Genomic DNA, 22,082 nt, shown 5'->3' on the forward strand with positions numbered 1-22,082 from the left:
TACATGCCATTTTATATTCTGTATTTTGCATACATTTCCTTATATCAGTATAACTTCCATATTTCTTATTATAATAAAGTATTATATAAGTATAGCAATTTAACATTCCATAATGTTAAACTGTTTCCCTGATGTTGTGTTATGGTGTTAATAACAGTAGTAACAACAGCTACCATTTATTAACTGTTCACACAATAAATACTATGTTAAAAGCATCATTTATCAAAGTAATGAAGAATCTTGATTTGTTATGTGGAAATGCATAGATTTAAGAACTCGGTGTATAACAGATCCTTGAATAATTTTGTTTTATTCAACTTTATTTTCTTATAATTATAATATTGATGGAAAAAAATTCTTAGCTGGGGCCAATGTCTGTGTGGAGTTTGCACAAACTCCTCATGTCTGTGTGGGTTTTCTCCAGGTACTCAGGTGAGCAAGAACCTATCAACAACATTAAGTGAGGACTTACTGTACTAATATCTGTGTGACTTTAGTCAATAAAATAATTCCCTATTTTTTTCTTCATCTTCAATATCTTCCTTTGAACACATATAAGTAATAGCTGACTTAGAGGTTGTACCTCCCACTAAGCCTCACATATAGTAGGTGTTCAAGAAATGAGGGAATATCGTTACTGGGAGCTGCCTTAAGTTGACTTACATCCATAAAATGAGGAGATTTATTTTATTTTGTGCATATTTCAAGATGGATCTCCAAGATAACTAAATTGTCAATACCACCTGCAATATGCTATGTTCATTTTTTATTTTTATTTTTTATTTATTTATTTTTTGAGATAGGGTGTCACTCCATCACCCAGGCTGGAGTGCAGTGGCATGATTACCTCTCACCACAACCTCCACCTCCCAGGCTCAGGTGATCCTTCCACCTCAGCCTCCCAAGTAGCTGGGACTACAGGCGTGTGCCACTGCGCCAGGCTAATTTTTCTATGTTTTTGTAGAGACGGGGTTTCACCCTGTTGCCCAGGGTGGTCTTGAACTCCTGTACTCAAGCAGTCCACCTGCCTTGGCCTCCCGAAGTGTTGGGATTACAGGCATGAGCCACCATGCCCAGCCAATTTTTTATATACCAAATTCTCACCAAGATTGCCTTTCTGTCATTCTTCCTTTACTTGTTCATTCTTCATTTCTTTCTCTCAACAAATATTAGAACCTGCTGCACACCTAGCTGTCTGGAAATCACTCCAGATTGTAACTCCTGTGAAGGAAATTCCTCTATTCAACAGGAATCCGAAGAGCCTAGTGGAGTATAGGCAGTAGATAGGCAGAGTAGGCCGGTAGATAGGCAGAAATATGTATGTGTGGGCATTTTTTAAAAAACCATGTCTGTCTTCCCCCGGAGATTATAATTAATCATCTTGATATTATACTATATCAGACAGAATGACCAAGATATAACCTCCTGGGAAAGACAGATATGCAAACAGATAATAATACAATATTATTATATTATATACATTATGTTCAAAATGTTATGGCAGTATATTTGTGCCTGAGGAACTAGGGATTGGTAAGAATTAGCTCTTGAGTTATTATTTTTTCAAATGAATAGCAGTTTCCAGATAAATAGAGAGGCACCCCAAATTAGAAGATGTTGTCTACTCAGAGAAAACAGGAGGAGCAAAGTCAAGTATGGAGCATAGGAGAGAACTGAATATCTGGCAACCATTTCCTACAGCTGTAATAATTTTGGTTGGAGATTAGTATTAGAAGAGGACGGAGAGAAAGCAAGCTGGGCAGTTAGTAAATCTTGCATACCTCCCATGTGACAGGCAGTATTCTAGACATTTTGTTCATATTTTGTCTTACAACTCTCAGAAAAACTCTATTTTAGAGGTGATGCAAGTGAGGCTCTTGAATATGAGGCCAGCTGTCCAAGGTCATGTAGCAAGAATATATCAGAGTTGGTGTTTAGAGCCAAGTCTTCCAGCTCAAAACTCACCTTCTCTTCACCTGTAAGATGCAATGAAATGGGCAACCACTTAGCGGCCTTCTTATTTATTTGGGCTTAATTAACTTCTCTGCTTGAAGATAAATCTTTGGGATTTTGTTCTCTGTTGTCTCAAAAATAGACATTTTACAAAATGTATTTTAACTTCCTTTGATATTTTTCAAAAGTAAATGCCACCTCTCCATGGGAGTCCTATTATGTATGTAGCAGATTCTTCTCTATAACCTTCATGCTTTCTTCGTTTTACATTTTTACCATTTATGCATCTTTGCTGTGGTCCACTCTTTGCCCTTAAATGGGGGCGAATGGAGGATCTTTTAACTTTTTTAGAGTTCTTCTGTTTGTTGTTATCATCACCTTTCTTAGGCCTTCAGCAGGAAGACTGGTTGTCTCAGTTATCTGTCATTCTGAAGAATGGCACCTTTAGGGAGGGAGACAGAGCCCTGGATATTCCCTTGAAGAGAATGCCATCCTGGCACATTGCAGAATGACACTATCCTGGTGGCCATCTTTCTCCATCCATCCTCATTGCCTCAGCTTGTGGGCCTGACATGAAGTGTGGCTGAGTCTGAACTCATTTCTTGTGCCTCCTACAGGGAAAATCCTGCTGTCCCCAAGGAAATACCCTGCCCTACTCAAGATGGTTATTGCATTGCCCCTGAGGCTCATGATCTTCTGTAAGGCCAGGGGTTCCCAACCTCTGCTTCCAATCTGCCCTAAAGCACCCCTCTTCCTGTCATATAATCTCCTCCAAATCAAGCATGAACAATTTTCTAGACCAGAAATCAGCAACTGATGTTTTTTTTTTTTTTTTTGTGACGGAGTCTCACTCAGTTGCCCAGGCTGGAGTGCAGTGGTGTGATCTCAGCTCACTGCAAGCTCCACCTCCCAGGTTCATGCCATTCTCCTGCCTCAGCCTCCCAAGTATCTGGAACTACAGGCACCCACCACCACGCCCGGCTAATTTTTTTGTATTTTTGGTAGAGACGGGGTTTCACCATGTTAGCCAGGATGGTCTCGATCTCCTGATCTCATGATCCTCCCACCTCGGCCTCCCAAAGTGCTGGGATTACAGGTGTGAGCCACCGTGCCCTGCCCAGCAACCGATTTTTATAAGGGGTCAGATAGGATATATTTCAGGCTTTGTGGGTCATACTGTTTCTGTTACAACTACTAAACTCTGCCATGGTAACATGAAAGCAGCCAGAGACGATATGTAAATGAATGGCTGTGGCTGTGTTCCAATAAAACTTTATTTATAGACTCTGATATTTGAATTTCAAATAATTCGCACAATTCTTTTAGTTTGTTCCAAACATTTAAAAATGTAAAAACCATTCTTAGCTCACAGGCTACACAAAAACTGGCAGCAGGGTTGGAGTTTGCCCACTCCTGCTCTGGAAAGATTGCTGTGGTGCTGCTTTTTCTGCAGAGTAAATTGGGATCTGACCACTAGAGTCTCCAAGCTGGCTGTTTTTCTGTAGCATCTCCAATCCAGAGCAGCTTTTCCTAGCTCCTAGTAATCATGCAGTTTCTGCCTATAGACTTTGACTTCAGTTTTCTCCTCTATTCGTGCCATCCTTCCCCCTGTGATCTAGGAGGGTGCGTAGATGTAAGTCCCATTAGGAAGCCAATACTTAATCTACAGGTAAAACGTGGATTTTTTTCTTTCTGGAAAATATCTTTATTATTTAACCTTTTTCTATTTTTGAGAAATAGAATTCGATCTCTAAATGAATTAAACTGACTGCTAACTAGTGTGTAATTTTTGGAATGAATATATTTGAACTTCATTCAAATGATATTTCAGATTATTCTTTTTCTTCTTGAGATTGTATTGCAAACAGAAAGATAACTTTGGCAAGTAAATTAAAGGATTGACAAAACAAAAGTGTGAATTAAGGCAAAAAATAGATGCCAATGCCTACTTTTGTTGTTGCTGTTCATTCACTCATTTACTCAGCACGTATTTGTATGTGCCAGGCACTATATTTCAAAGTGAGATCTCATTTTATATCTATCTTGACATACAAAGACGAGTAGAATACCATGCTTGCATTTTAGAGAACTATATGGGAGACAGAGAACCAATGAGATGTATCTTTATATATCAACTCAATATCTGTTGGTCACATTGTAGGACACGTAGAGCACAACTAATCATTGGAAGAAGTGTCTGCTTTGCATGGTCCACGTGATATGGTAAAGCAGCACCTTCTATAGAGGGCAGAGTCTTGGGCCAGTTGCCTTACTCCCCTGAGTCTTTAAATCTGTAAAGCGAGATGACTACATTGCAGATTTATGGTGAAGACTAAATGAAAATTCATATGCATACATAGGGTAATGATCAAAACATAGGCCATAAAAAATTCACATCACGGGATAAGTTTGGTTTTCTTATTGATAAGCATATGGCTTTCTAGTAATGTTACATTGAGTTACTAGTAAATTTACTTCTGAATCAGACATATTTACTGACTGTGCAGTATGTCCGTGTGGCTATACTTCACATTGTGTGCAAAACGGAGGTATTACATGTTCTCACTTATAAGTAGGAGCTAGGCTATGGGTACACAAAGTCATCCAAGTGATAATAATGGACATTAGAGATTCAGAGTGTGGGAGGAGGGTGAGGGATAAAAACTACGTATTGGGTACAATGTACACTACTTGGGTGATGGGTGTGCCAAAATCCTATACTTCACCACTATAAAATTCACCCGTGTAACCAAAAACCATTTATATTCCTAAAGCTAATGAAATAAAAACAGCAACAATAGAGGTATGTAGGTTAAGGTCTTTCTGTTGGATTGCTTGTCAAACATCTTTTTATTATTATTATTATTATGCTACAGATTAGAAAGATAATCTTATGCCAATCATATGAGATCATACTTATTGACCAATTTTTTCATCTTTTTGTGTCTGTTTAGATATGAACAGTAATGGCACATATTTTGGTTATGAGTCAGTCAGTGGACTGTGGATTGAATGAACTGTATCCATCCCCATCATGATGTACAGAACCGAGTCTCTTCACTAGTAGGTATTTTTTTAATTAATATCATGTACACAGTTATATGTTGAGATTTTCAACAGAGTACCTACTTTTATAATGAAAAATGTGTAAAACACATGTATTAGTGTCGCTGGTATGAAATATGGCTAGATCTAATCTATTTCTGTATCAACCAATTGTAAAATGAAGAGGCATGCTGAGCTGTATCTATTAGGTATAAGTATATAAATGTGGTAATTATGTATACCTATATAGGCAGAATTTAGAAGTATAGAATCTTCCCTCTTTTTTAACTGAATTAAGAAACGTCACTGGACAGTTTCAATGTCTTCTGGTTAATATCATATAGATCAGGTGCCAATGTAAGCTTAAACTTTTTACCGAGTTTATGCTTTGCAACAGTTTAATTTTATTATACAGGGTATTTGATGTGCTTCCACTTACAGATGCACCATATTAACAGTTGGTGTATGATATTTACGGTGTTATGGAAAGAAAGTTAAACTCAGTCAGAAGATGTTAATTTTATTTCAGCTCCAGCATTTATCCTCATACTAGTCCCCTAATCTCTAGGCCTCAGTTTCTTCATTTGAAAAATGAAAGGAATCGTTTCTGCTTTACCTAGTTCATAAGATTTCCTTTGAAGGTCAACAGAGGTAACGGATGTGAAATTATTAGCTAACTCTCAAACTCTGTAAAAATAAATGGTGTTGTCTGTGGTCAACTAACAGCACAAGTAGGGAGCTGGAAAAAGTTGTGACCATAATTGTCTCTTCCAATTAATTAATGTAGTCTACTATTTTATATGCTACTTACCTAAGAGATAAATGATAAAATCCTCATTAATTTTAATTTATGACCCAAATTAATTTTTGGTATATTTGAGAAAATTATGTTTAAATGATATATGAGGAAACACGTTTCTCACACACCCATGCACACACCAATCCCCACCAACCATAAGGAATTTCTGCTGCTGCTTCTCTCCATCGTGTTTACTCTTATTAGATTTTATCTATTAGGTTTTTACACATGAAGGAGAAAGATATATTAGATACTTCTTATGTGTACTTTAGTTTCAAGATACTAAGGAGACAATGTAGGAATTTGGTGAGATTGTAAATATTATTTAAATATAGTATTTAATACATTTGTTAACTGAAATCTTTTTAACATCTTCTATGACCATTCTCTTTAGCTAGGAGAATACAGCTAGCTTGTTTAAAATGAACAACTGAAAATGTAATCTTAACAAATACATTCAGTAATATTAAGAAAGACTTTTCCACTAAATTTAAACAAGTTATATAACCAGGCTTATGCAATGAAACTGGTTTGCAAATTCTAATTCCAGAAATTAGGTATGATTTTCACTAGAAGGGCAGTGGTCTGTTACATGAATAAAATTTTTGCATATAAATGGAACAAAAATCTTAATAACAGGTGACATATTCACTGGCTAATATTGTAGCATAGTGCTGAAGTATGCAGGATCTATAGTCAGACTGCCTGAGGTTGCAACCCAGTTCCACCATTTTGTAGCTTTGCAAAGTTGGACAAGTCATTTAATTTCTCTGTGCTTTAGTTTGCACATTTGTAGAATGAGACTAATAAAAAGAGATCTATCTGATTGCATAGGCTTGTTGTATGGATTACATGAGTTAATATGGACAAGTGTTTGGGAGCAGTGTGACACTTACTAAGTTATCAGTCAGTTCCCTGGGGAGTGTGGGATTATCCTGATGAGCACAGATTTTAGAATCAGAAAGCCCTGGGTTCAAAGTCATTTATTAATTGTGAAGTTTTCAAAAGCCTCAGTTTCTGAGAAATAAAATGGAAATGATTATGATATACTCCATACTGCCTTTGTTCAGATGGCTTAACACAGCATCCGCACAAGGAATGGTAGCTATCCCCTTTGTCAGGCATTGTAAAGATACAATCACAAATCATTATATAGTATGATTTTAAAATAATGTAAATCAGAGAACTTCTGAATTTGAAAATGTCCTTGCCACGTGTTATATTTAAAGGACTTTTATAAATGTGCTCAATTATTGATTTATTTTGTTAGATTCAGAATTTCAAAAATGATTAACAAATACTTAAACAACAAAATGCAAACACAGCTTGAGTATGGAATACTGAAATGACAAAAAAAAAGTGGTTTATTAGGCCGATCAAGGAATATCAAATGAATGTTTAATTTATTTTGAATTTTGGACTGTCACCATGTTTAAAATGACTTTTTTTTTGCAGGAGAGAAAGAGAGCAAAAAAGAAAGGAGGTATAAATGTAGAAAATGTTTCACAAAGTGATGGGGAGTAAGGGCTTGAACTTTCACTTTCATAATCATGAGTTCTATATCAGACGTACGCTTGTTTTTATTATGAATCAACTTAAGATATTGTCTTTTGAGCTTACACTGGACAAAATTCAGTGGTTTTAGTGGGTGACATTTTCCAAATGAGTCATAATTTGTTCTCAAGGTGGAAAGCACTGATAACTTGGGGCAATATTTAGAGTCAAGAGCATGAGCCCACGTTTTGTGTCCGTCTCTCTAGTTGAGCCAGTTGCTGGGCTGACGTGTATCACTCAGAGCAGAAAGCCAAGTCTTATTCCCTCATTTCTTCCTTATAAACCATCTAAAACAATGACAGCGTTTGGTTTGTCCAACTCTGTCCATCTCTGTACGCAGAAAGTCTTTCACATATAAATTTAATCTGACTTATCTGACTTGCTTATAATTCAGATTAAAATGTTATCTTTGACTGCTTTGCACACACCCATTTATTCTTCTTCTTGTTTATTTTTGCAATAGCTTCTTCAGCCTTTGTAGATTTTTCCCCTGATGAGGACAGTAGTGGTTATGGGGGAAGCTTTTGGGCATAAAGGCTTTGAGGGTGCATTTCTTGGTAAAAATCTACATGCTATGGACATGGGTACAGGCCTGGTTGCTGTGTTGCTGTCCCTCTGTGAGGGCCTGGGTGAGAGATGCCCATGGCACTGATGTGATGCTGTCCTGCCCTCCCAGGGCCTTCAGCATGCCATACTTCTAGCCCTTCAATGCGGCCAAGATGCACATTATGAAGTCTCGTATTAGGATTTAGAATGTAATAAAAGGAAAAAAGCAAGGTTATGCGGTTGGAATGCCGGCCCTACTGTATTTATTATTAGTCCATTTTCATGCTGCTGATAAAGACATACCTGAGACTGGGCAATTTACAAAATAAAGATGTTTAATGAACTTACAGTTCTATGTGGCTGGGGAGGCCTCACAATCATGGTGGAAAGCAAGGAGGAGCAAGTCACGTTTTACATGGATGGCAGCAGGCACAGAGAGAGCTTGTGCAGGGGAACTCCCCCTTAAAGATCCATTAGATCTCTTGAGACTTATTCACTACCATGAGAACAGCATGGGAAAACCTACCCCAATGATTCAATTACCTCCCACCAGGTGCCTCCCACAACATGTAGGAATTTAAGATGAGATTTTGGTGGGAACACAGCCAAACCATATCACCTACTAAACAGACAGATTTTTGTGGATTTGTACTTATCTTCATGGTTTTATGGTCATTATATATATTTGTGATGTTTACCTTAACATCACAAATTAAATTATTTATGTATTTAGAAGTCTCCTTCTGGCTGGATGCAGTGGCCTATCATCCCAGCACTTTGGGAGGCTGAGATGGGCAGATCACTTGAGGTCAGAAGTTTGAGACCTGCCTGGCCAACAATGGTGAAAACCCATCTCTACTAAAAATACAAAAAAAAAAAAAAATAGCCAGGTGTGGTGGCACACACCTGTAATCCCAGCTGCCCAGGAGGCTGAGGCATGAGAATCACTGGAGCCTGTGGGGTGGAGGTTGCAGCGAGTTGAGATCGCACCACTGCAGTCCAGCCTAGGCAACAGTGAGAGACTCCATCTAAAAAAAAAAAAAAAAAAAAAAAAAAAATGGAGTCTCCTTCTGAAGGAGACTGATTAAGTCCAATATCTATCTGATACTACTTAAATGAGAATCCCTAAAAACTAAAGCAGAATGACGCATTTCATTCAGTACCACAGGGCCAGATCATGGATCAGACATGGGATGTTCAGACCTGAAGTCTAATGTAATTTGGAGACACGAAATAGATGAAATCTTTACTACAGTGGGATTCTGAGAATAGCCCCTAACTTTACATATAACATGGTAAAGGGAAGAGTATAAGCCTAGGAATGGAGGTGTATTCGAGCAGGCTGTATTGTGGGCCAAGCAGAAAGTGAGTCCTTTAAGAAGAGAGCCTGCTCAATGGTGACTGGAAGTGGAATCAATGAGCTGTGAATTTCCCAGAGAGGTTTATGTGACCCTCTCTCACATGTTGGCTGCCAATCTCCTCTGCCTCCTTGCTGACCAAGCCCCACCTAGCAGCAGCAAGCCTTACCTGCGTGCCATGATCCCAGGAGCTTCCTTGTGCTTAGATGTACTGTCCGTTAATCAAACTCATGTTCTTCCTTCCAAACTCAGTTTACAGGCACGGTCATCTGTGAAACCTTCCTTGATCTTCCCCTTAAAATTCACTGTTTCTTTTTCTGCTCTTCTGTACTGTGTGCATGCCTATATTATAAATCATGCTTACTTCTTTTGCAATGCTTTGTTGATATACCAACTACCTCACTATGGTGTTAGCTTGTTGAGGGCAGTTCCTGTCTTGTTCATTCTTGTTTTTCCTGGGTCCAGAACTCAACCAATAGTTACTGATAAAATTAATTATTCAAATGATTAATGATACATTTTGTCCTTAGACTGCTCAAGAAATAATTACATTTGGCATGTTACAGAGATTTCTATGAAATGTCTTTCAATATGGATGTTTTCTTAAAATTGTTATTAATATAAATCTGTAAAAAGTATGACCAGAAAAAAATGAAAAGTGGCAAATTTTAACTTACTGTGATGTTTATATCATTTTAAGTATTTTTAGCAAAAGATAACAGGAGTTTTGAAAATGTGTATCTGACTCTACTAACTACCTTCTTAATTTATCATTAAGCTCTATTGATTGATTGATTGTGTCCCTAGGTGGGCTAGAAAATTTGATATTTAGAACAGCATTTCAACAATGATGAGAAATTTTCTGACCTCATGTTAACTGAAGGTGGAATGACTGCGTTGCTATGAGTTAGTAAGAAAAATATTTTTAAATAGTTCTTAAGGTTTTCTTTTATTATAATAACTATTTTATTTCTTTTGATTGCTTTTGTTCAACATTCCAGGCTTGAATTCATCACTGTTTTTAAAGTATACATATTAAAGCATATTTACATAAATATAAAGCACATACATGCTATATAATTTATATATATACTTCATATGACCAAGGAAGTCCCCTACCATTAGTCATTTGGGAAAGGTGGAAAATGTATATAAGTGTTACCATTCTTTTTTTCTTTTTTTTTTTTTTTGAGAGAGAGGGAGTTTCGGTTTCACTCCTGTTGCCCAGGCCAGAGTGCAATGGCGTGATCTCGGCTCACTGCAACCTCCACCTCCCGGGTTCAAGTGATTCTCCTGCCTCAGCCTCCCAAGTAGCTGGGATTACAGCCATGCACCACCACGACTGGCTAATTTTGTATTTTTGGTAGAGACGGGGTTTCTCCATGTTGGTCAGGCTGGTCTCGAACTCCCAACCTCAGGTAATACACCCACGTCAGCCTCCCAAAGCGCTGGGATTACAGGAGTGAGCCACTGCACCTGGCCTATGTTATTATTCTTGTAGATTTAAGCTATTTGTTTAAAAATAGAGCAAAAAATAACTGAACCAAAAAAAAAAGGCCTCTGTGTCAATAAATGAGTAGCTATACATCACTCAGAGGAGGACTTAAACTTGTTTGATTTAAATGTTTCTTCTTGAATTGTATGATTTTAACTGAAATTGTATCATACAATTGTAACATGAAAGATCATTAAGTCCACTAAAACAGTGTTTTAACACATGACGCCCATGTTTGTTGCTTGCTGTAGACCAATTGTATACAGTGAAGTCAAACATGGGCTAATGAGATAGAGTTATAAGTAGCACAAATTATGTCAAGCCACTCAGATTTCACAGATGGCTGTAGATAGGTAACTGTAAAGCATTAAGCTAATAAAGACAATTTTTAAGAGAAGAAAATAGGTGATAGGTTACTGCAGTTTTCAGCACATAAGCTATTGTAGATTAACATCCATCAGTCAAAAAGGGGTAATGTTTGAATGAATCATATATACCATATCAAGAGTATTCATCTGGTTGTGTAACCAGAAATATAATGGAATAATGTAGGTATTATCACATTATTAAAGCTTTGATATGCTCAAGTAACTATGGCAATACAACAATAATAATTACTATTGAATGAAATGTGGCTATTTCTTTCAATATATATGTATTTAATATATGATATATATTTATTATATTATGATATATATCATCTATTTCTGATGTGTATAGATGATATGTATCATATATTATATATGTATAGATGATATGTATCATATATATAGATGATATATATCATACTTTATATAAAATATATATTTTATATATATATATATGTGTATATATATATAAATGATAAGCTCACTGCAGCCTCAACCTTTTGGGCACAAGTGATCTTTTCACCCCAGTCTCCCAAATAGCTGGGACTACAGGCTCATGCTCCACACCTGACTAATATTATTATTATTATTATTATTATTTTTGTAGAGACGGGGTTTCACTTAATTGCCCCGGCTGGTCTCCATTTCTTGGGCTCAAGAGATCCTCCCTTCTTGGCATCCCAAGGTTTTGGGATTGCAGGTGTGAGCCACCACGACCTACCTGGAAGAAATATTTTTTATTGTTTCAAAAGCTAATACCTGACAAAATACCTGCTTGTTTCCTGATACCTTTATGAGTCTCCATTTTATGCATTTGAAGATGAACATTTCTGGATTACTATTTTCTAACTTTCTTTTTACCGAAAAGACTTCCAGTTTTATGTTGAAATTTGATCATAACAATAATGGCCACCATACCCTCAGCTAGTAACTGGAGGGAGTGCTTAGCCACATTGTCTCTCAATCGTCACAAGTCTGCAAGGACTCCATTATCATCTTCCATTTACAAACGAGGAGACGTATACTGTTCTGTGTACACTACTGATTGACATATGTGTATAACCTAAATTTGTAAGAATGATTTCCAAAGACTTTGTAAGGAAGTCAGCCTCGCCACTATAGGACAGACACATAAATATGGAGGCATATAATATTTTCATGTGGGGAAATAGAGAACTGATTTTATTTTTGAAAATAAAATTAATTTGGAAAATATGCTTCAGGTTAACCCTTGCTAATTTAATATTCTGGAGAGTAAATAGCTTCTAAACTCATAATTAAAGATTTCCCCTACTATGCTTCCGTGGGAACCAATATGCATACAAATGAGAATCTATATTTATTTGGAGACACATTCTCAGTTAGGATACAAGCAGGAGACTTTCAGGAGAATGCATTACCCATTTTTAAGATTGAAAATTTTGTTCATAAAAATCAAATAATATCATTTAACATGTTTTCTTATGTCTTGTTTCTTTCACTTGAATGATTGATGTAAATGCCGTGAAATCAATGGACATGTCCTATAATTGATTGATTCCCTACAGTGGGGACTAGGATCCTTGGTCTCAACAAGTGTCTTTTCTATCCCATCCCACTCCCATCAAAATGCTTTCACATGAGCTATCTCTTTTCAGTTTAATTAGTTGAAAATAATTTTGCTGATTTATCTCATATTTTGCTTCTTTCTATGATGGAGATATAATTACCGGTGTTCTATTGTCCCTTTAGATATCCCCTCAACTATGCTATTTATCCCAACAAGGAAAATTTAAATGTAGGGGCAAACAAGCCTAGGAAAGGGAGCTACTTTTGAGGTAGTGGTTTCCACATCTGTTTTTTGAAGCAGAGTCTCACTCTGTCGCCCAGGCTAGAGTGCAGTGGCATGATCTCGGTTCAGTACAACCTCAGCCTTTCAGGTTTAAGTGAACTCTCGTTCCTCAGCCCCTTAAAGAGCTGGGATTACAGGCATGTGCCACTACACCTGGCTAATTTTTTTATTTGTAGTAAAGACAGGTTTCACCATGTTGGCCAGTCTGGTCTCGAACGCCTGGCCTCAAGTGATCCTCCCACCTTTGCCTCCCAAAGTACTGGGATAACATCTATTTTTTAATAAAGAAGATAATTGTGATGTTGTGAAGTCATTTGAAATTCAAACAGATTAAATTATCTGAAAAGAAAAGTCATATTGTAAATGAGTTTAGTTTAAATATTTGAAGCCAGAGAATTCAGGTATTCTGTTTATTCATTCAGCAAATATTTAGTGACCTCCTATGGTATAGCAGGCCCTGGGACTACAAAGTATAGACAAAGTGCCTGTCCTTACAGAATTTACATTTCTAGGTAGCTGTTAGAGGTAGGTAGGGGCAGGATGTGTGGAAAGGCATAGAATGTGTGTGTGTGTGTGTGCACACGCACGCAGGCATGCAGAAAAAGAGTGATCATTAAACATGTATACACAAAAAGTAATAAATTTATTTTAAATGAAAGCAGCTCCTTTTTTATAGCAAAATTGCATTCAACTTTTCTAAAGCATAGTTTGAGATTACAAAATTTGACATTTTTACTCACTAAAACATCATATTTTGATCATTACTAAAAATGAAATTTTTGATAAAATACCTATTGTGATTTTAAATTGGTTCATGTATTTCTTTTTTTTTTTTTTTTGAGATGGAGTCTCACTCTGTTGCCCAGGCTGGAGTGCAGTGGTGCAATCTTGGCTTACTGCAACCTCCACCTACCAGGTTCAAGCAATTCTCCTGCCTCAGCCTCCCGAGTAGTTGGGACTACAGGCGCGTGCCACCATGCCCAGCTAATTTTTGTATTTTTATTAGAGACGGGGTTTCACCATATTGGCCAGGCTGGTCTCAAACTCCTGACCTTATGATCCTCCCACCTTGGCCTCCCAAAGTGCTGGGATTACAGGCGTAAGCCACCGCTCCCAGCCCTGGTTTATGTATTTCTAATCACTTTTTAAATCATTCTAAAATATTTGTAGGTGTTGTAGAATCTAAAGGAAAAATCCTCAAGATTATTTTGTACATCATCAGATCGCACTGAAGAGTGGTTATGAGGGATGATGGGGGCCAGAAAATGTGAGCACTCTGAGACCTAAAGGGGAAAAAATTGTTGCCCTTTCACCAAAGGAAGAAAACCAACTCCCAGTTTTTTGGTTCTTTGATTAAAGTTTAAGTCTTCTCTGTGCTGAAACATGGGGTCACATGGAAGTGTTCAGCTTTTATTATTTAATCACATGGAAGTTTGGTTGTGGAACTACAGTCATTGATTCATAAACATTACTGTATTAGAAATAATATGGGATGTGCACTTGAGACCTTGTGACAAAATGAGGTAGAAGGTGGGACTCTGCTTCAGAGGCAGGGCTCAGACACCAGAACAATGAGGACTTGCTAAAACAGGAATGGGGCAGAAGCAGCTTTCCATAAGGCACGCCTACCAGTGTGCTGTGTCAGTTTACCGTTGCCACGGCAATGGTTACTGCCTCTTTCCATGGCAATGACTGGCAACCCAGAAGTTACTACCCATTTCCTAGGAATTTGTGCATTAACTGCCCCTTAATCTGCATGCAATTAAAAGTAGGTATAAATATGATTAAAGAACTGCCCTGAACTGCTACTGTATGCCTATCGGGTAGCCCTACTGTGCAGTAGCAGTCACAAAGCTGTAATGCTGCCTCTTCAACAAAGCTGTTTTCCTCTACCCTACCGCCAGCTTGCCCTTGAATTCTTTCCTGGGTGAAGCCAAAAACCCTCATGTGCTAAGCACCAAGTTGGAGCTCACCTGTCCTGCATCAAAAGGAACAGTTCAAAAATTGGAAAAACTGTCAGTCATGCACTGTGCTGAGACGGTTTTCCAACTAGAAAGTAAATCAATCATTTTTAGTGATCTTTGGAGGCAATATAGTGATCTCTTTATTAAGCTCAGCCAGTAAATAGGTATCAAACTCTGTTAACTACATTGCAATGATAGACAAAGTAGTCAATTCTTGCTGGAGGAAATGAGAAACGTTAACTACGCATGTACCTTTAAAAATATTTCCTTTTCTTTCCATGAAGCACAGATTCATGTTTAAAAACTTTTTACTGTTAGGTTCTCTGAATACATGATTTTGGTGGCTTTCTCAAATCAAGATTATTCAATTTTCATGCCATTGATGTAAAAATCAATGCTTAATACACACGTGAGCCACAGAATATTTTTGGAGTCATTCCTGACAATTTATGTCTCATTTTAGCTTTTTAAAAAATATATAGATTCAAAAAATAATGTAGTCAAATGATATTGTCTCATGGTTTTTTTGACAATGGGACAACACCGTGTTGAGGTAGAGAAACACAAGTAGTGTCTCAAGATTAAGTTGCCCTTTTTTCCCACTACTTCACATGGAAAGCAAATATAAAAAGATGTTTGCCAAAGTGAAAATTGTTGACAATAATTGTTGGGTTTCTACCCAAAGTACTAACAACCTGCAAAATGTAGCACACTAAAAATAGAGTAATTAAAGCTCCAGTTCAATTCTGATACTTCTAATACTAAGCCTGTTAAAGTACATTAGACAGATTATTGTAATGACAAGGGCCTCCTCAAGTTAGGAATACATCCACAGCTTCCACATAGAGGAGGCACATAAAATAAGTTGCAAGACAGAAATGGTAAAAATATATGACAAGAAGAAACCACTATTTATAAAGAGTTCCAATTGTTAGTTCATTTCAGCTTTATTATTAACTCTCCCTAGGAGAGTCACACAAAGCAGCATACATAGAAGAAAGCAAATGCATGTTCGTTGAATGGAGTTGAGTTGAATTGAATGATGCTTCTACGTATTTATTTTTGGGGACATTAGTTACAAGCTTAGAATAAATAAATAAATTTTTTTTAAATTTTAAATAGTAACTGGATCTTGGACTTTAATTTCATTCTTTCATTCATGCATGGGGCTAAGAGACCCTCCAGGGCTCTGCTGAGAAGTGTAAAAGCCTACTTAAGTAGACCAGAGAGCTATCTTCTTTTGCTCTGAATCTGTTTGCCTGCGAAGTTGATCAAGGCAACACGATTGCATTGCTCCTGACACCTATACTTCTGTGCTCAGCTGACTGCTGAATAAAATTAATCTTTACATCAGAGTTCTCTGTCAGTGTGGTTCAAACCTCCTTTAAAACTGTCTTCTTTGCCTTGCCATGACTACTATGTGGCTCTGAGGTTTTCTACTTCAACTATGGCAATAAATATTTTAATGGTCTCTCTGACCATCATTACTGCCTTCTGGTAATCATTCCCCTTGGCATTGGAGACTACTCTAACACACCTCTGAGTATTTTATTCTCTGTGTAAATGTCTCTCCCTTTGCCTCAAGATTAAAATCCAGACACTTATTTTATAAGTTTCAGGGTACATGTGCAGGATGTGCAGGTTTGTGTTACATGGGTAAATGTGTGGCATGGTGCTTTGCTGCACCTGTCAACCAATCACCTAGGTATTAATCCTGGCATGCATTAGCACTTTTCTCTATTGTTCTCCCCCACTGCTCCACCCTCCCCCAACAGGACCCAATGTGTGTTGTTCCCCTCCCTGTGTCCACGTGTTCTCATTGTTCAGCTCCCACTTATAAGTGAGAACACGTGGTGTTTGGTTTTCTGTTCCTGAATTAGTTTGCTGAGGATAATGGCTTCCAGCTTCATCAAGTCCCTGCAAAGGACATGATTTGTTGTTTGTTAGGGCTGCATAGTATTCCATGGTGCATATGTACCACATTTTCTTTATCCAGTCTATCATTGATGAGTACTTGGGTTGATTCCATGTCTTTGCTATTGTGAATAGTGCTGCAAAGAACCTACATGTGCATGTATCTTTATAATAGAATGATTTATATTGCTTTGGGTTATATACCCACTGATGGGATTGCTGAGTCAAATGATATTTCCAGTTCTTAATCTCTGAGGAATCACCAGATGTCTTCCACAATGGTTTAACTACTTTACATTCCCACCAACAGTGTAAAAGCATTCCTATTTCTCTGCAACATCACAAGCATCTCTTGTTTCTTGACTTTTTAATAATTGTCATTCTGACTGGCATAGAATGGTATCTCATTGTGGTTTTGATTTGCATTTCTCTAATGATCAGTGATGTGTTTTTTTCATATGGTTGTTGGCTGCATGTATGTCTTCTTTTGAGAAGTGTCTGTTCATGTCCTTTGTCCACTTTTTAATGGGATTGTTTTTTGTAAGTTTGCTTAAGTTCCTTGTAGATTCTGGATATTAGACTTTTGTCAGATGGATAGATTGCAAAAAGTCCAGACACATTCTGAATGGGAATAAAAAACTTTCCAATGTCTGATTTCAAGAAATTCTCCAAACTCATATCCAGGGACACTCTTGTATTCACCTAACATACACCTTGTGTTTAAAATTGAATTTTGCATTTCAGCTTAACCTTGACCATATAAAACACATTTTCCCTAATTGCTTACTTTCATTCAAGAATATTTAATTGAATGCCAACAACTGACAGCCGGAACTTGGGCAACATCCTCCACAGTCAAAAGTTCTAAGCTCTTTTGTGTGACTGGGCTGGCCCATGTTCTCTTTTCCTAGAATGCCTTTCCCTCTCTACCTGGAAACTGTCTACTCATCCTTTAATATACAGGTCAAAAGTTTTTGCCTTATGTAAGAATTATGAGTCACCTAAGTCAACTTCTTGCTTTATTTACTGAGTATTTAGCAAATAAAACTGAAATCATCTACTTTATGTTTATTCTCCTGTCCCTAACTGGTCTCTGATCTCCTCTTGCATATGTATTGCTGATTTTCCTTTGTTACCCTAGATAGAAGCTTTCACAGGAAGGGCACCTGGAGGATACTCCATAAATATGGACTAAGTGAATTTTTGTGCCCAAAAGCATCTAGGGTATCTGCTAGTCCTTTTCCACCAATATGCACTTCCTTAACCACTGACATAAGCTTTTGCTAGACTTGTAGTAAGTATAACACAAATGTTTTGCACAACAGCCATCTCTTATCACTTTCCCTTTCACTTCCTTTCTGTAAGTCTATGAGTCTTATAAACTGTGAAAAGGTCATACTAGCAAAGCAGGCTGTCTCTATTATTCACAGTCTATAGGAGCTATTGGTAACCAGTTGATGCTGTGAGCCTGAGTCAGGATCATATTTCTTGGGTTCATCAGTTTATTTGTCCAATCTGAGAATCTCTACAGTGCACTTCCTAAAAGTATGTTCTGACATGCCCTTGAGTACTTACTTAAATCCTTGTATTTAAAATTGAATCTCTCATTTCAACTTAACCTTGACCATATAAAACACATTTTCCCTAATTGCTTCATTTCAGTCAAGAATATTTAATCGAATGCCAACAACTGACAGTTCAACCACTACATCAAACTTTAAACCCAAATTCGGAGGGGCTAATTTTTAAAATATCAAATATGCCTCATAAGATTTCAGGAAAAGTTAGGACGAATTTCAGGAGAGGGCCTGATGATGGCTTTAACCTCAAAACTAAGACATTATTGTTAGTTGCGGGAAGCTGGCCAATATTTCTTGTACCTGAATTGATTAAATTGTTACATTTTATTAGATGATGGTGAGAACCTACAACTTGTTAAGGATACATAGTGCGTTAATTGTATAACTCCACATCTACATAACAGTATACCACTGGAGTTATGGAATTAATGCCCTGTCCAGGATCTTACCCTTTTTGTTATCGCAGGACCCAATTCTTGCACAATTGATCATTTCCAAGGTGTTATCAAAATTAACCTTTAAGGTGAAACAATACATTGTATGGCTACTGTCCATTTATTTTGGCATTGACCGCAGTGGATGTCACATTGCAATTTTTCAAATAAAATTCAGAGTGATAGATGGACTAACTACATACCACTTATTCATGATAAAATATACAAATGATGAAGTATGGCATTTTGTGTGCAAAATTATCTGGGGCAAAAAATATATGTGTGTAAAACACAGGAAAAAGTATTGAGAAATTTGTGTTTGATAAGTATTTTTAAATACCACTATTTAGGCAAATTAATTAGAAAATATATCAATACTTTCAGATTCTCAGTAACTTTACAATAATGTTAGGAAATTAAATGAAATATTGTTAAAGTATTTTTGCTACATCTTTCTTTAGTGTCTTCAGCTGTTTTATTGCAACTCATACGCTGATGTTTTTTAATGATATTTCTTTTTATGGTCATTAATTTTTCCATATGTTGTAATCTTAAAAATACAAAAAATGCAAAAACAATACAAAATACCTATAATCTCACCACTGAAAAACTCCAAAGTAATTCTTACAAATATTTTTATACTTTAGACTTAGGTAATTTATATATTTGCACAAATGTGTGATCACATTCCTCATACCTCTTCATAGTATAACAATACATTCCCATTTTTATATTTCTGTAAGTATTATTCTAAAATATACTTCCAAGGATACATAACATTGTATCGTATGAATGTACCAAAATTTATTTATCCCATATTTAGTTTCTTTTCATTCATTCTGTATGGCAACTTTAAATATATATGTGTGTATATATATATATGTGTGTGTGTGTGTGTATATATATATCCTTGCATGTAAATCTTTGACTGTGTCTGGGTCCATTTTCCCCATATGTCAGCTCCATCCATGACCCCTAAAATTCAGATTCCACACAACAAGGATGACATCTTTACTTGAATGCCTAACAAGTAGCTCTAAATTAACATGTCCAAAACAGAACTCTAGGTTTTCCCACACCTCCCCCAAACCTGTTTCTCCCCCATCTGTCTCATCTCCCTTTCCCAGGCTTCACTCCTTCCCCAGATCTAGGCAAAAGCATAGGTGTTATTTTCCTCCTTTCTTCATTCCCCACATTCAGTTCCTTAGTCGGTTTTATTGAATCAGTCTCAGAACACATCCCACATCTGCCTCCTTCTTTGTGACTCTGCAGGCACCATCTGGTTCATCTCAACTTGCCTGGACCAGTGTAGGTAGTAACCTTTCACCTGTTTTCCGCAGGACCACTCTTGTGCTGTCCTTAATCAGTTATCTGCAGAGTCATGATGTGATTGTCCAAGACAAGAAATTCAGTTAACGTCACATGACATTAACGTAACATAACACTCCTTTGCTTAAAATCCTACAGGGGCTTTCAAAATACCTTAATAAAATCTATACTCTCATTTGTGGCTTGCAGAGCCCTGTATGGCCATTGCCCAGAAGTTCCCCTTCATCTCCTCTCACCTTCCTCTTTCACTACATATGTAATCTACCAGACTGCCTTCTCCTGGTCCTCGTGGGCTGAGATGCTATTTTCTCAAATTATGGTTGCCTCCTGTTTTTTATTCAAGATTCACTGGAAGTTCCATCTCCTCTTAGCAGCTTCCTGCCTATTGAGTATGAAATGAGCACCCTCATCATTCTTAAACAGAGCTTTACATTTTCTTCTCTTCATAAAGAATATTATATATTAAGAATAGATAATAGTAATAGTATCTATTAATAGATACTATCAATATCTATAACAGATAATCAAAAGATTGTTAATATTAATACTATCTATTAATAGATAATATTACTGATAATTAATAATTGTTTATCATATATTTCCTCATTAGCGTGTAAACTCTATGAAAAGTAGAGAAAATACCTGGACTCTTGTTCACTTTCTTCTCAGAACCTAGAAATGTCCTTATCACATAGTAGACACTAAATATTTACTAAATGAACAAATATGTCCTTGAAGATTTACTAGTATAAATGGTGTAAACGAATTTCTTGGTGAAGAAAAATTTTTAGTTTTTTGCCTTATAATTTACCATCTCCATCCTTCCAAGATACCAATTTTCTTTCCTGTCGTCCATTGTACGGGAGGGCCAAGGTTGCTGCACCTACTGGCCAACCTTGCATACATAAATTTTGTTTTGACGGTTCAGGATACAATGTTTGACAATTGTTTTAATTGTCGTGTTGGCATCTACTAATGAGGCTAAAACATTTTGAAATTTAAGACATCTTTCTCGACAGCAACCACAGTCATTTCTGATCAGTCCATGCAGGCCATGTGTACCTGATGACTTCTGAAACAAAGGGGAAGGGGAAGGGAGGCATGTGTTAGAGACAATACCCAGTTATCTGTGTTTACACTTCAGTATTTGCACATTTTTGAGTCATGTGATCCCTCATAACAACTTTACAAAATGAATAAGAGATATCATCCCCTTTTTTCAGATAAAGAGCTGGCTTCTGAAAGGTTATGCATCGTGGAGCTAATAAGTTATAGAACTGAAATCTACACTCGTGGCTGGTGGATGCCAAAGCCAAAACTGTTAACACCTCACCATAAAAATAAAAGGATTGTCTCTATCATTTCTATCGTTCAAACTTCCTGAGACTTAATGATAAAGTTTTCATGTATTTCCTGGATAGTAGTGTTCTATTTAGATTATTATTATTATTATTATTATTATTATTATTATTATTATTTTTAAAGCATTGGGCCAGGCGTGGTGGCTCATGCCCATAATCCCAGCGCTTTGGGAGGCCAAGGCAGGTAGATCATAAGGTCAGGAGTTCGACACCAGCCTTGTCAACATAGTGAAACCCCATCTCTACTAAAAATGCAAAAATTAGCTGGGCGTGGTGGCTGATGCCAGTAATCCCAGCTACTGGGGAGGCTGAGGCAGGAGAATCACTTGAAACTGGAAGGTGGAGGTTACAGTGAGCCGAGGTCACACCACTGCACTCCAGCCTGGGCAAAAGAGTGAAACTCTGTCTCAAAAAAAAAAAAAAAAAAAAAAAAAGGTGTTATTCATTTTAGACAGGACTTATGTTTTTCACCATGTAAAGAAAAATGTTACAGGTAGCGAAATGGAATAAACTGAAATTCATCACGTATATAGGCAAAGAAACAGTACACT

General features: G+C 36.9%; 1 protein-coding gene across 11 annotated transcripts in view; it reads left to right on the plus strand.

Moving 5' to 3' along the window:
* Positions 1-22,082, plus strand: part of CHRM3 (cholinergic receptor muscarinic 3) — a 524,789-nt gene that overhangs the window by 155,060 nt on the left and 347,647 nt on the right. For all 11 annotated transcript variants that reach the window (XR_010134437.1, XM_019032097.4, XM_055379887.2 and 8 more), the window contains one exon: positions 4,908-5,016. The gene's annotated coding sequence lies outside the window, so the exon portion shown is untranslated. The remainder of the gene's footprint in view (positions 1-4,907; positions 5,017-22,082) is intronic.

Source organism: Gorilla gorilla, chromosome 1, assembly GCF_029281585.2.
Source record: "Gorilla gorilla gorilla isolate KB3781 chromosome 1, NHGRI_mGorGor1-v2.1_pri, whole genome shotgun sequence".
Classification (NCBI taxonomy): Eukaryota; Metazoa; Chordata; class Mammalia; order Primates; family Hominidae; genus Gorilla; species Gorilla gorilla.